A 16,289-nucleotide genomic window follows, 5' to 3' on the forward strand; every position below is an offset into this window, starting at 1 on the left:
TTCAGTATCAAATAGCCAAGTAAAATCCACCATGGGAGATAAGCCAGAATGAAAACACCATTCATCCGATCGCCATGAAACTTTGGGAAGTTGTTGAGTACACTCCCGCGAAGGTTTCTGGCATAAATTGTTTTCAAACCACGGCCCCCCAGGGCCCTCATAATCTTTCGAATACTGATGTACGCACAAGACGGAAAAACAAAAAATTGTGTATCCACAAGCACTAGAATAAATAAATAGAATTAAAACAGCATTCATCTGATCGCCAGGAAACTTTGGGAAGTTGTTGAGTACACTCCGACGAAGGTTTCTGGCATACATTTTTTTAAAATATCGCCCCCCCCCCCCCCCAGGGCCCTCATAATCTTTCGAATACTGATGTACGCACAAGACGGAAAAACAAAAAATCGTGTATCCACAAGCACTCTAATAAATAAATAGAATTAAAACGACACTTTGAAATGTTTTCCATATTAAAATGAATAAGTTCAATAAAAATGACACAATGTAAATTGAATGTTATCATAACGAGTTTCCTTGAATTTTCTTTCTTCGGAGATCGCAGCAACGCTAATTAATAAATAAAAAATAATACACATTTATTGACTACACACACTTTAACACTATGATTTCCACAACACATTCCTAAATTGAACTCTAAAATAATAAAACACAATTAAAACTTATTTTCAAATTAAAAACTATTACTATTAACAACTAAAAATAAAATAATTAAAGTTTATTTAATATCCACCCTTTACCCCTTTAAAAGTAAAAACAACACAGAAAACAATAAACAAGTACCCAAAATAAATAATATAATTAACATTAATTAACAACTTTATATTAATTAATTAAATACAAATTACTTCCCACCCTTTACTCCTATAAACACCAAAACACACACCTAAAAATAATTACACAATTACCATAATTAATTACCAAATAATGAATTAAAATTAATTAACATCCAAATATTAATTAATCAATTAAAAATAAATTACTTCCCACCCTTACACCTATAAACACCACAACACACACCTATAATTATTTACACTATTCCCATAATTAATTACCGATTAATTAATTAACTACCAATTATTCATTAATTAATAACACATTACTTTGCACATATAATACTATAACATCTCAATTAACCAAACATTAATAAATAAAAAAAGAATCAATACATTTATTATAATTAAATTACTTCCCACCCTATTCCCCTATAAACCCAAAACCCACTGTGGAACTAAAAACGCAAAATTCAAATTAAAAAAAGGACTACAAATTTAACACATACATTAAAAACACAAACCATTCTCATACAAAAAAACATACAGTACATACATATAAAATATATACTAAAATACATAATATAAATAAAAAACCAATCTTTTTAACAACTATATTTTTGCAAACTATAATAAACACTTCAATATTTTGAAAATCGATATTACTTACCTTAAGTCGATATTCTTGACTACAATATTCTTGCTGTTGATATTTCTGAACCACGATATTTATGACCCGATCTATGTGCAACTCGATATTTTTTATTAGATAATCTGTCTCTGCACCCTCTAATCATTCTGCAATTTAAGAGCAGTATGAGTGTGGAATATAAATGTAGGCTCAAGCTTATAAACATTTGCACTTGGTTTGCATCACAAAACTGAAGCACACCTGTTCAAAGTGTTTATTTTGGATTGAATTTTCAGCGCCCAGGAATTGTACCTCAAAGTAACATGAGCAGTGCTTTGCAGTACTTTGTGTCAAGATGGTGTTCCATGCTTCAATTTTTTTCACTCAAACCCCTATCTTGTAACAATAGTAGATAGAGGTTTGGACTAAAAAATAACAGCTTTTCGAAACAGGCATAAAAAGGAGAAATGCTTTTATTTCTGCAATTTTCTTAGGGAGAGAGCAGATTCTTAGTAGATATGGTGCTTTTCTGTTCTCTCCCTCTCACTCAAGGCAGTCCAACAACTTTTGGTGCTGTGGTGCATTGTTTTTTAAATATTTTTTTTATTGAGAGTTCATAGAAGTTATAAACATGCAATACTGATGTGTGTAGTTACATTTTCCAGAATCTTGCAGAAATGAGAAATCACCATAAGTCAAAAGTGCACAGTGCTAAATACTTATCAAATATAAATACATGTTTCAGAATATTCAAAAACAAAATCAATGCGTTCATATAAGACACTAAAAGATCATCTTAAAATAACATACCAAGTACTAGATAAAGTGCAAAGTGCTAAATACTATCAAGTATAGATATAAATTTCAGAATATTCAGCAGTAAAGTCGATGTGTTTAAATAGAGCAATAAAATATCATATTAAGTTAACATATAACGTACTAAATATCAGCAAGGTAATCCCACGTCTGCTCTATCACAATATACCAGATGGATTATAGATTAAACCATGTGAAACTGTACGTATATTTTTCAAGCAGGAAATGTTGACAGTTTCACTACCTATAATCTAGGCTCATAAGGCTTAAAAGTCGTGATAGTTAAGAAATGTAAAGTGCAAAGGGTGCTGTGGTGCATTGTGTGATACCGTTGTAAATCTGGGCGGTGGTGGTAAAAGAGAGGTATTATTTGCTACCTGACCCTGCATGACATTTCCATTAACCGGCAGGCCACATAGAAGGTCAGTTTACATGGTGGAGAGGATACAATCATTGAGAGAGTGAGATGGAGATGGGCAGGTCTGGCTCCAGGTAGAGCCTTTGCACCTGTATCCTGGAACAATTATTCTTCATTTGCCTCCTCTCACGTTTACACTTATTTTTCAGATCATTCACAGTGTTCATTTAAAGTCTGTCACTTCCTCCCACATGGCCGCCTTCTCTCTTCTACTGGAGGCGGGCCATGTAGTTCCCTGTACTGTACTACAATAACGCTTTCTACAAAAAAAACTATCTCCTCCTAAGGGAAGTCCTGTTTCCTCTTGAGTGTGGTGGTCAGCATCCTGGAGGCTAGATCAGGTGCCCGGTGTCCAAAGATGATGTAGTCCAAGAAGAAGAGGGCAGAGCCCAGGGTGTGGGCTGATTGCATGTATTTCCATGTGTCATGGATTTATGCCCTGAGCTGCCATCTCTAGAACCTGGAGACCCCGGTTTGAAACCCAGCCTTGGCACTAGACTCAACATCTTGTGATTCTGGGCAATTTACTTCATCTCCCTGTGCCTAAATAGCTGTAAAATGTATTTGTGTAATCCACACTTAATGTACAAAATGTTGTGGCTCGTCTCCTCACCCCTTATGTAATGCACAGCATTCTATTACTTAACAGCCAGGTGTGTACTATACAATTACCAATATATACATACATACATACATGCAGTTTTACTGTTAAGCAAGTGTGTGTGTGATTATGTTCAGGTGAGAGTGTTTCTCTATACTTTCCATTCTGAGTTATCCATACTGGAGGTGAGCTCTCCACTTGTTGGCAAAGGTCTGTAATTCTGTCGTAAATTTGCTACTAGTCGCTTTATGGTTGTAATTTCTGTCATAAGAGTCTCCACCCCTTCGTGCATGGAAGTGAAGACTCATAAATCCTATTAGGCACAGTTTATAACGGACCACGATTTAGAGCTTTGGGTCTTTGGCCTAAAGGTATATTCCTGTTTTCTAATAGTGCCTGGAAGAGGGTCTAAAAATTCACCTGATTGTCTCACTACTTTCAAATACAAGCAGCCGCCACTGTTTGAAATATGTTTGAAGTAAAAAAAAAAATGTAGGTACTGTAAATTATACGCGCTGAACTGTCCTGCCCAGCCAGTCTGCCCAGCCACAGTAACCATGACACTTCATTTCTGGTACTGATTCGTCGTTTACAAATAAAGTGTTGCGTTGCTCGTCCCACGGCATCCCCTAGAGGTCACTGGTACTCCTTTAGTGTATTTTTGCTTCCTGTGGACTGTAGAAAAACGATTTTCCAAAACATTTAATTTCCTTCAAGTTAAGTTTCTCGCCAGTTTAATTACAACTGATAGGCAGGAATTTAGTTAGAACAACCATTTTATTAACGGGCTGAATTCGATATTTATGTAAGAATAGATCACTTTATGCACCTATTTCTGTCATCTCTCCTCGGTGTTTCTTTGACAATTTAAGTGAAATCTGGTGGCTGGATTAACAGTGCAGAATTGTGAGCGTCTACATCCTGATGTTATAAAATTAAATAAAACAGATGCGTTCTGGCACGAAATTTTTGCGCAAATTCATCATTCCCGCCCCAAGATATTTTACTTTTCAGGATCTTGAGTTACATTGTGGAAAATTGCAGTTACTCAGAAGTGAATTGCACTGAATTTGCCGCAAAATCTTCATTCGGTAGATCTTGTAAATTAACTTTACCAAATCTGCAACATATTTGCCATTTTTTTTAATTGCTTTCCTTTGGGTTTTTTTCACAGTAGTATGAAATGTAGTCATCTTTTTACACCTTTAAATACGTGGAATTGTACTCTGTTTCTACAGAAACATAGTAAATAAATTGCAGCACATATATTTTATTTCTTGCAACATCTATTTACAGTTATCAAAATGTATGAATGCCGTTTCCCAACAAAAACGAGTCAAGGTGTCAATATAAGTTATTTAGAATGTTTGTGTTAATTTTTTAAGACACTCATATTTCGCGCACCGTAAAAGTGGTGCTACGTATTTTCCCTATGTGTTTATAATGGGGGTGCCACATAATTTGAGGCCATGTCTGTCTTTTGACATTACGGCCGATGAATTTTTACAAATACACGTACTATTGTGGAATGCTTGTAACCTTATGTTGTCTCCATTAAGCCAACACTTTAAAAAATATATGCAAATAATCCAAGTAATTATTTGAATTCTAATCATAAAGCTTCATTTTATTTAGTGAAATTTAATTAAAGTATTAATTGTTCTTATTCTAATGTCAATCTTGACCCCAACAACGAATTCTTAATTGATTGTAATGACATGATTTAATTGAAACTAAAGAATGTATATGACTCTAATGCTAACCGTAACACTAATACATGTAAATAGTTTAAAGTTAATTAAATGTATCATTTATGCTTCACCTATCATAATAATAACAGTAGCCCAAAACCTAACTTAATTTTTTTATGTTAAATTAAATTTAGTTAATTAATTTTTCTATCCTAACGCAATAGCTTACCCACATACCTAACACCCTGCCCCCTTTTTAATTTTAATATCATGTATTTAAATACAGCAAATATTCTTAATGTATGCATTATACTAAATCTATTCCTTACTTATTTTTTATTATTTTAAATGAAATGTTATAGGTATTATTAACCTGACCCCAACCTGTCCTATAACTAGTCATTGTAGTCTGAAAGCTAGCATTGCCCCCCATGTTGTGAATGAGGCGTATAATAGTGAAGCTGGGTGGACACCTTTACACTGTGCAGAATCAAAAAGTTTGGCACTACATTGAGACAAAGGAAATGTCGGGTGTAAGGGGTGAAACAGGATGCAAAGGTAGAGAGTAGGGCACATGTGGCGAGTGTGTGCTGCCAAAGGTCAATGTAATTAGACCCGATGCTAGTAAAAAATGAGAAACAGCATTGCATGGTACTTTTGAACTCAGAAACAAGAGGCCTCCTTTATGGGGCCTTGCGTGAGTTTTGCGCTTCCGATGCATCACTTTGTGTGACGCATCGGCGGCGTAAAACATGCCTCCTGATGCGCACTATTTACAAATTGACGCATCTAAGCAGATGCGTCACTTTGTAAACCCCTGCGCTACATTATACCTGCGTCAGGTATAATGTATGCAGAGGGGGCGTTCACCAGCAAAAAGCCCCGTAATAGTGACGCAGTGAAATCTATGAGATTTCAGTGCGTCACTTTTAGGACGCTGTTGCGTCAAAATCTTGCGCCTGCCTCACAGCAGGCGTAAGACTGACGCAAGCCCTTTCACATGGGGCTTTCCCCATGTGAAAGGAAGCATTGCTGGAGTTGCGTCACTTTTGTGGCACACTCCAGCAATGCGTCACTTTTGCGCCTACAGATACGTCAGAAATACTGACGTATCTGTAACTCCTTGCGCCATGATGCGTCATATTATAAATATGACGCATCAATCATGTCGCAGGGAGAGCGCAGTGAAAAGTGACGCATCGCTGTTTTCACGCAACGATGCGTCACTTTTCATAAATGAGGCCCATGGTACCTCATGGGTATTGGCAGGGCAAGCTTCCTTTACACACAATGAAAATATTTATGTATAGTGCAGTCAGCAGCAATGTTTGCTCCACACGCAAAACAGTGATTACCTTGACATTAACCGTGCAAGCTTCCATGAACATATACAACAGGTAAAATGAAGACATTAGCAGTGCACATTCCTCAGGAGTGCATGCACACATACACACTCACTGGCTTGAGGTCACATTCTTTCCTGCACATACAGAACTAGATCCACTGATGCATAGGCAATGCATTTATTCCTAATACACAACATGCAGTGCGTGCAGCAGGAGTGCAAGCTTCCAAGACACACAATATAACAAATACCATAAAGATACACATGTGCACACACATGAACAAGGAACGGGCACGGGGAATCGTTTTAATCTTCTCTCCAGGGCACACACGGAATAGGTACCATATGCACTGTAGTAGTAAAGGTTGTACTTGCACACAGACGCATTAACACAAGGGTATCAGCAGTGTAAACTCCCCTCAAACAAAAAAAATGTATCATGTATCATCTTGGCAAGCTGTCCTCACACACTGAATACATGTGGTGCAGGCAGCAGCAGAGCATGCTTCCCTCACAAATAGAGAAAGAACAAGTGACAGTATATAATGAACACAGAAGACCAGCCGAAGTTTAAAGGCTCCAACCATAACAAACACCAACATTTTCCTGAGATAATATCAAATACCAGTACTGATCCAATAAAGTAATGAGTAGAGTCTGTGAAGGCTGCGCCATCAGAAACATGGTAGATTCTCAACTCTAAATAAGAGATGGGAACCTGAAATTTGGTGGGGTGGGAATCCTAAAGTTTCGATTACTCATACAACACAATTGAAGGCACCTAATTGTGTCAAAATAACATCAAGCCCAAGTGGTCAGACTATCGATATTTGGACAAAATCCAAAAACATTCATATATATCAATTGCTTAAATGATAACTACTTAAATCATCAGAAAAAACAGCATGATTAAATCCAAACCTGATCATGAATGATGCAACAGTAAGTAAATGTATAGTACAAGACCTGATGATACAGCTCGAGCGGGATGAAAAATTGCACAACATATGTAAAAATCCAAATGCGTAACTTCCTGTTGCTTTCTGATCTCTGTATCATGTCTTAACTACTACGGGGCAGATTTCCAAACCCCTTCCGCCACTTTTGCATCGCTTTTCCCGTGTTAAAAGTGACGCAAGGGGCTTGAAAATCTTCACCTACATATTCAAAAATAATCTAATACCAGTTAAAACCAATAAAATCAAGAGACATGGTATATACATAGATAGTTGAAAACAAATATTTCCTTGGTGACAGTCACATCAATAGTCTATATCTGGGTGCCTGTAACTCAAGTTGTGATGGGAAAGAGTACATAACATAATAAGGGTATAAAGTACATGAAGAAGCATTTAACTTGTACCTCAGATTTTGTGATGTATGTTCTGGTGTGCCGTGTGAAAAATTGTATATTGGCAGCACCATTCAAGCTTTGAAAAAACGGGTCCTGGAACACAAGAGGGCTATGCAGAACAAGGATTGCCTTTATCCAGTGGCAAGGCACTTTCTTTCACATCACAACAGTGATAGAGATATATTGAGCTATTTTGCTATTGACAGAGTACCTCCTAAATGCAGGGGCTGGGGACCATGAACTGAGCCATCACAGATTGGAGTCTATAGGAATAATTGAATTAGAAACTACTGCCCCAAATGGGCTAAATACGGAGGAGGAACTGAGTGTGCACTTGGGTTCGACCCGAGGCACCCAAATAGGTGTTTTTTGATGATTTAATTAGTTATCATGTAAGCAACTGTAAATATAAATGTTTTTGGATTAAGTTGGCCACCTCCAGCCAGGGGAGCCGACACAGGCCTCAGGGGCCTTCGGGCCCCAGGCAGTTCCCAACTTAAAAAATTCTGTGGCATGCTCCAATGGGCATAGGAGCACCTCAGTCAGCTGTATAATTATTATTATAATTATTTTTTTAAACCACACATTGCTGGCTCCTGCGTTGCCCATGGAAACCCTTGCCTGCTGGACATCAAGGGCCCTGGAATACTTTCCCAGTCCCAATTTTTTTTTTAAATGTGGGTGTCCTGGGTGGGGAAATTGGACATCCAAACCTAATAATAAAAACATTTAAAAATGAATATTTAATGAGCAGCAGGAGCTCTTTGCAAGGAGTGCCCCATAATGCCTTACAATGGCTTTTCTTAATAAACTTTTTGGGGCTCAGTGTTGTCCCTGGAAGAGGCAGGGGCACCACCAACAATGTTTTTAATGTTTTTGGGGGCTGCAGGAAGTGCTGCAGCCCCCCCAACAACATTATAACAAAATGGTAAGCCTCCTGGGTCATTAAGGAGAACTTACTATATTTTTATATAGCAATTTTAGGTGCAGCTCTCAGCACTTCATTTGGAGTGCAAAGCCCTGTTGTGGTTGTTTTCATGATTGTATTTTGTGGGCTGAAAAATGTTAAAATAAAAACTCAGATACTTGATGATTTTTGTTGAATAAAAATGTATTAACATGTTTTACAACAATCACTTTTATTAAGCATTGCATTGTGTGAAATATGCATTTATTAAAGTTATTGTTGATTTTTGTACAAAGATGATAGATCATCTTTGTAAATGTTGGTGTGCTTGTCCCTTGATAAAGCCAAAAGGCCCACTTTTTATATTTTGGTGTTGTGACCCTTTGACGAAGGCAAGAGGCACGGCGAAGCAAGATGGCCGCTGGTGGGCTGTAGGGAGAAGTCGTGTATCTCTCTGCTCTCCCCTGAGGAGGAAATGGGTCGTTAAAACACACCAATTACCGATGTTTGGATGATTAGAATTCCCTGGGAGTAATGCTGTTCAGCTTCAAGACCGATCTAAAGATTTTGAAGGCGCTGAGATTTTACGTCGAAAGTCTAGAAGGGTATAAGCCGTTTTTCCCTGCAAAGACTCGGCTATATCAGAATATTAAGGAAAACGTGGAGCATAATTTGTTCCTGTCCCTCCTGCACTTGGTGGAAATCGCTGATTGGGCTCGGCACCATTGGCACGGGACTTCGACACTGTGGGGAGTAATGGCACCGAAACCACCGAGAAATACAAGGGAGGATAAAGACAAAGAGAAGGCCGTTTGGAGTGGGTCTGATGTACCCGCTGCTAATCTACGGGCGAAGAAAGTGCTCCGGAATCAAGAGGAGCGGGCGCCTTCACGGGATGCGGACTTTGGTAAAGCCGACGAGGTAACTGGGGGGGCAACCTTAGCAGAGAAGAAGGGGGAAACGAAGGGGGAAAAAACAAGGAGAAACCCCCCCCTACTCGGAGGCAGAATCCCGGAGCCAAAGCCGTTGAGCAATCGGGTATGAGACAGCCTTCAGTCCTCGAGGCATTCTCACCCGTAACGGCGAATTCGAATGTGAACGCGAACCGAAGACTGATGCAGGGCGCTAAAGTAACAGAAGGCGTAATCCGACCCCTTGGTCAAGATACCCCCGACACTCACCACTCGGAGGGGTTGCAGAGTGTGGACCTGGAGGACGGCGATATGTCTGCAACCACTGCGGCTACAGGTACGGAGACGGCAGGCTTGCAGAGGGCGGTGCCGCGGCTGGGAGGCGATTCACCACGCATCGCGCGGAGCGGAGTAGAGCATCTAGCTGAAGGAGGCAAGTCTATGCCAGCAAAGGGGGAAGCTGTAATGGCGGCGAGTACTAGCCTCAAAGTGGTGCCAGATACACACCTCCTGGAAATACATCAGAAGCAGAAGCAGACTTTGGGCAATGGTGATATTCCCATGGCAGCTGTAACGGTGGCTCTCCCTACAGGTATGGAGGTGGCAGGTTCACAGGGGGCGGTTCAACAGCAGAAAGGTGATCTGCCTCACACTGTGTCGAGGGATGTGGAGCCTCTAGCAGACTTGGCAGCAGAGGGAGGGGTTATGGACATATGTACTGACTTAATGACTGCAACAGCCACGGAAGTAATAGATAGTACCTGGACAGAGCAAGAGCAAGAGCAAGAGCAGGGGTCTGTGGTATCTAGGTTATCCGGATCACCCAAAACGGTGAAAATGAATACTTATCAAACAGGCGCAGTAACTAGAATGGATAAAATAACTGTGCAGGTTGAAATGACTGGTCAATGCCCCCAGAGTGTGGGAGATAACTTAGGATCTATCGAGTGGAGTGATCGGACTAATGGGGGGAATCATGATAAACCTGGCATTGACTTGGGGCAGACCTGTTCATCTGTGTCAGTACCTTCCCAAGTTCAGTCTGATGAGTGTATCAGGGACTCTGAGCTTGAAAATGAGGGCCCTATCATTCCCTCCGGTATAAACCAGGGTATAACCCAGGGCTCACCTAGTGACGACTGCTTCTACTCTGTAAATGAGGGTGAGGGCGAGGAGGATGAAGGGAATACGGGGGGAGAAACTGTCTCTATATCTACATCGGACCTCTCAGACACGGAAAGTGGTTCAAAAGCACCTGGATTGGTTTCAATTTCATATGACACTTCAGGTTCAGGAGAGGATACCATCCAAAGATCACCCTCTTGCAGAAGGTCAAAGAATCTAACGAAAAAACGACGAAGCAAAAAAAGAATAGATACAAGTCCACTACACACAGAGGTGGTAAAGGGATTGGATTGGGATTATTCTGCGACATCACAGTTGTATCAAGAGGGGGAAGAGGCGGGTGTAGGGGCAGGGGGTCCCCCTTTGACAGATCAGGCACAGAGGCAGAGGCATGGACAACCATCTCCGGGGTTTGATATGATGTACTCAATGCTAAAGCAGATACAGGTGGAAGCAAGAGTAGAGAGTCAAAGAGCAAGACAAGAAAACAAAAAGATACAAGGCTCTCTCCGAAAAGTAAATAAACTATATGCAGACCTTGTTGGAAGGGTCACAGAAGTTGAGGAGCGAACTGGTAACTTGGAGGACGAAGTCAGGAGATGGCAGGAATTCAAAGAAGAACAAGAGAAGACCACGTCGGATGTCTTATGGAAGTTGGAAGACTTCGAAAATAGAAAACGAAGGAACAATGTTAGACTTTTGGGTGTGGCGGAGGGGAAGGAGGGGCAGGATGTGCGGGCATTCGTAATTGAACTACTTAAGGGTGCGTTCCCGGAGATGACAGGTTGGAACTGGGAAGCAGAAATACAGCGGGCACACAGGTTCCCATTTTCACAAAGTAGGGGAAACCGGTCAGTCAAGCCTAGAGCGATTCTCATATATGTAGGCAACTATCTTTTGAGAGAGGAGATTATGGCAAAGGCAAAACCACAGGCTAAATCTAAGTATATGGACATTGAATTTTTTGCTAGACCGGACTTTTGCCACATGACAGTGGAAAGGAGGTGGAGAATGCGTGAGCTGATCTCACCATTTCAAAGGATAGGGTGTGAGGCATATTTATTGTTTCCCAGTCGATTGAAAGTGGTAAGGGACGGCCAGTTTAAGATCTTTTATTCTGAGATCAAAGCCCAAGAATTTTTGACATGGTTAAAAGAGAATATGTCACATGCTGATAAGGAGAGCACAGTGGTCTTGGCGCCACGAGGAGGTAAAAAGAATTAGATGCGATACAGATGTCTTGAGGTAGGAAAATGAGAGGAAAAAAATAATGATGAACAATAACTCGAGGGAGGTATATGTTCTAGAGGTTTGGTGTGTTTTCCTCTGCGTGCTATGGTAGATATTACGACAGGGGAGGGGGAGGACACGAGGCTCCCACATGGTCACAGCTGTCACACATAGGTCCCGCGGACCTATTTGCCAGTAGGGGGGGTGGGATCGTCGGGGTGGGAGTACAGGGGAGGGGGAGGGGTTGCAAGTGGGGTGTGGGGCACAGTGTAACAAGTTATTACAGGGGAACAAAAAAGAGATATCAAAAGAAGTTGAATATGAAACAGAAGTGGAATTTATGTTTGTTTAATAGAATGTTTGATTTGAGGGGTAAAATAAGATCTGCCCAGACACTTGATCCTCCCTGATGGCTTTACGGATAATGACATGGAATGTGTGTGGTTTAAATGATAGACAAAAGAGACAGAAAGTATATGTATTAATAAGAAGTTTGAGATTGGATTTCTTGCTCCTACAGGAAACGCATATCCAGGCATCTGAAGTACAGCTTTTGGAGCAATTGGGGTTTACTGTTTTAGCCTTTTCAAGACAGGCGTCCAGGAATAGGGGAGTTGCAATATTATCAAGACAGAGGGACGTCACTACCAGGAAGAGACTGGAAGATGTTTGGGGGAGATGGGATCTGATAGAATGTTTAGTGAGCGGGGAATGGATAACTCTTGGTTCTATTTATGGCTCTACAGGGGATGACCCAGACATTTTTGAACAGTTAGACGTAGAATTGGCTACTTGGGCACCCCGTATCGTGCTTGGAGGAGATCTCAATATTAATGGGGCTGGGGGACTGGGATTGGGCTTAGGACCATCTGCAAGATACCAAGGAAGGAAAAAAAGAGTCTTCCGAGCAGTATGCTCCTTGGCAAGGAATAATGGTCTACTAGATATCTGGGATGTTTTAAAGTCAGGAGAGATGGGATATACGTACTACTCTGCACCTCATAGGGTGAGTACAAGATTGGACTACTTTTTGGTTAGTAGTATTTATGCTTCAAACATACTGATTGAAAGGTTACCACATTTATTGGCTGACCATAATCCCCTAATTATAACTATAAAAGGGACAGCAACCTTAAGAGGGGATATAGCATGGGCTTTCGAGAGAGCACTTTTACAGGACTAGATGTACATTCAACACATGATGGGCTGGATTGAGGAATATCTGGCAGTAAATAGGGGGACTACAGTTGAGGGTATGGTTAACAGTTTTAAGGCTGGAGTGCGGGGGGAGACTCTAAGCTTTAGCGCAAATAAAAGGAAGCAGGAACAACATAGAAACCAAACCTTAAGAAAAAAAATACTTTTAGCTGAGGAAGAGTTGAGTGAATGTGCAGCAAATGCAGCAAGGGGAGTAACAACATCACCTGGCAATTTAGTGGAGCTTGCTATAATTAAATTAGCTAAGATAAGAATGGAGGCAGAGGAACATATTGCACTTAAGGCGGCAAAAATATATGTATCAAATAGGGAGAAGTGCCATGAGGTAAGTGAACGAGTAGGTCGAACGTTAGCAGTCCGAGCAAGGCAAAAAACAGCGCTAGGGGAGATAAAAGCGATTAAAGATAGCTCTGGAAAGGTGGTGACAGACACCCAGGAGATTAGAGAAGTTTTTAGACAATTCTATACGAAACTATACGAAGAGCAGCAAGTGAAAGATATAGGTGAAATAATAGCATATCTGAATGATACTCCAAGGGTGGAACTGGAAGACCAAGAAAGGGAGAGACTAGATACTCCATTTGATTTACAAGAAGTTGAAATGGCCCTTATGAATCTCCCTTCTGGGAAAGCAGCCGGACCGGATAAGATACCGCTAGAGTTCTATAAAATCTTCTGGAAAGTGTTGGGGAAGGATATGGTGGTCACTATGCAACAGGTCTAGTCGGGGGTATCGATACCAGGCTCATGGTCAGCTGCGGAAATCGTAGTTATCCTAAAGAAAGGGAAAACATCCACGGAACCCAGGTCATATAGACCAATAACGCTTATGAACACTGATACAAAGATCTATTCAAAGGCTTTAGCAACAAGATTCGCGAGTATTATAACCCCGCTAGTTACCAACAACCAACATGGGTTTATACCAGGGCGTGGAACTACCCACCATACACGGAGACTTATAACCCTTTTTGATAAAATGGAAGTCACAGGAGACCCGATCGCAGCATTACTTTTGGACGCCGAAAAGGCATTTGATCGGGTCTCTTGGAACTATCTATGGAGTGTATTAAGTAGGGCTGGATTCGGGGCGAGTTTTGTTAATGCAATAAAAGTGTTATATAGGGACCCGGTTGCTGTTGTAAGAATAAACTCAGGATTAACTAAAACAATACAAATTAATAGGGGAACCAGACAGGGCTGCCCGTGCTCCCCGCTGCTCTTCGCCATGTACTTGGATCCACTAATCCGCAGGATGGAACTGAATGAGAATATAATTCCTATAAGCACACATAGAGGGGATTGTAAAATACTTGCATATGCCGATGACGTGGCTGTTATAACATCATCACCCAGAGAGGCTATTAAGGAGGTGGAATTGGAGGCCAAGAAATTTGGGAAAATATCTGGGTATTCCCTAAATACTAACAAGACCCAAATAATTAAAAATGACAAAACAATATGCCAGGATCAACGTGTGGTTCAGTCGGGAATATACCTTGGAATTATAATCACAGCAGATTTGGAGAAGGTGGTGGAATTAAATATTGACCCTATTATGACTAAAGTCGGTAAGGATTTAGATAGACTCCATAATCTCCACCTCTTGATAGTTGGCAAGACAAATATTATTAAAATGCTCGTCCTTCCCAAATTTTTGTATATTTTTAGGGCAATCCCACTTATGTTTGATAATTTTTGGTTTAAAAAGGTAGAACTTATGATTAACAGATTTATTTGGTCTAAAGGTAAGACTAGAAGAGCACTTAGATTTATGGCATTACCAAGGGAGCGAGGAGGGTGGGCACTCCCAGATTTGAAATTATACTACTGGCCTCTGCATTACAATACATGGCCGGCTTGATAGGAGGAGGGGAGGCGGAGGGGGAGGACGAACTAGGAACATTAGCAATATATGGTCTTTTAATGGGAGAGGAGGTAAATAATATACTTCTCAGACACTTTGATACAGCCTACTTTAAGAGGACTCGGTTTAAGACTCTTATGGCTGCACACGGTATTTGGAAGGCCTTTTGTAAAAAGTATGGCTTGGGGAAAATTAACAGATATACAAGAATTAAGAATAATCCAGTATTTTTTTTTTGATGCGGTGTTTGCAATATGGCAGAGAAAGGGAATTGTGAGGGTGGGAGATTTGATGGATATTCATGGTATGATGCAGTTTGCCGAGATCCAACTGAAATATGGCATTGATACTAGACATTTTTTTAAATATTTACAAGTAAGAAGCTTTCTGGCAAATAAAAGGGGGGGCCCCTGTGGTTTTGAGAAAAACGACATATTGGAGGTGGTACAGGAGGGAGCTACATGTACAATTAAAAAGTTCTATGCTTAACTACTCAAATCAAGACAAGATGATATGGATAAGTGGGGGGAAAGCTGGGCAAGTAAGCTGGAGGTCGAAGTGGAATGCTTCAAAATGTCATTAGAGCTGGGACAGAATGTACTATGCTCTGCAACATTGCAGGCACAGCACTATAAAACACTGTACCGCCTCTACTATACTCCGGCAAAACTTGCGCAATGGGGGGCTGTTACTGGAGTTAATTGTCCAAGATGTGGAAGTAACCAGGCTGATATAGTGCATATATTTGCAACTTGCCCGCACCTATCACTAATACTGGAAGATATAAAAAAATTCTTGCAGGGAGCTTTAAAGTTAACAGTTACCTTAACCCCCTCAGTAATATTACTTGGGGTGAACCCAGATGGTATTATGGGAGAAGGATGTTATTTTATTTTTGTTGCTATGGCTGTATTGAGATTAAGTATTGCTTCAGTGTGGCTCGATCAGGTACCACCCACATTTTAACAGTGGTTAGCCAGGATTTTAAATATATATAATTTGGAAAAGGCAATCTATGCTAGAAAAGGAAAAAAGGGGAGGAAACTGGGATTGAAAATATGGGAGCCAATATCAATTTGGAAGGAGGAAGCATACGCCATTATTTTGGAATAAGTGGGTGGTTTGATTAGAGGCATATGAGGATTGGCCTCTCGGGCTTGTATTAAATATAAGTGCCTTTTCTCCTTTCTCTGCTTTTTTTCTTTTTTCCTTTTTTTTTTACAGGTTAGTGATATCTGTATATTAGACAATATTCATTATTCTATTCTCCCTGTATGTATTGTATAAAATTTGATTGTAAATAATGATGTGCTTCACACCCCTGGGTTAGGGGGTAAAAACTGATGTTAAAAATCTAATTTAAAAAAAAAAAAAAAAAAAA

This window comes from Lissotriton helveticus, chromosome 5_1 (genome assembly GCF_964261635.1).
Source record: "Lissotriton helveticus chromosome 5_1, aLisHel1.1, whole genome shotgun sequence".
Lineage (NCBI taxonomy): Eukaryota > Metazoa > Chordata > Amphibia > Caudata > Salamandridae > Lissotriton > Lissotriton helveticus.